The sequence below is a fragment of the Octopus bimaculoides genome, chromosome 25 (genome assembly GCF_001194135.2).
Source record: "Octopus bimaculoides isolate UCB-OBI-ISO-001 chromosome 25, ASM119413v2, whole genome shotgun sequence".
Lineage (NCBI taxonomy): Eukaryota > Metazoa > Mollusca > Cephalopoda > Octopoda > Octopodidae > Octopus > Octopus bimaculoides.
Genome location: NC_069005.1, coordinates 33,639,196 through 33,639,644, shown reverse-complemented (window position 1 = coordinate 33,639,644; position 449 = coordinate 33,639,196).

The window sequence follows — 449 nt, the reverse complement described above, 5'->3', positions numbered from 1 at the left end:
TATATATATATATATGTATGTATGTATGTGTGTGTATACATACCTGATACGAATTCATACATACATAAATACACACACACACATATACACACACACACACACACACACACACACACACATACATACAGACAAGCATACATACACACATACACAAACACACATACATACATACATACATACATACATACATACATACACACACACATACATACATATGAATGCGATATTCGAGAGCCAAAACAACGAAGAAAGTCCGCGGTCGTCGTCGCTGGTCCTTGTCAGAAATAAACAACAGGAACAATAACAGCAACAACTTCATCTATCATAATTATTCGTCGATGTTGTTGTTGTTGTTATTATTATTATTATTATTATTATTATTATTATTATTATTATTATTATTATTATTATTATTATTATTAATACTATTATTATTATTATTATTTTCT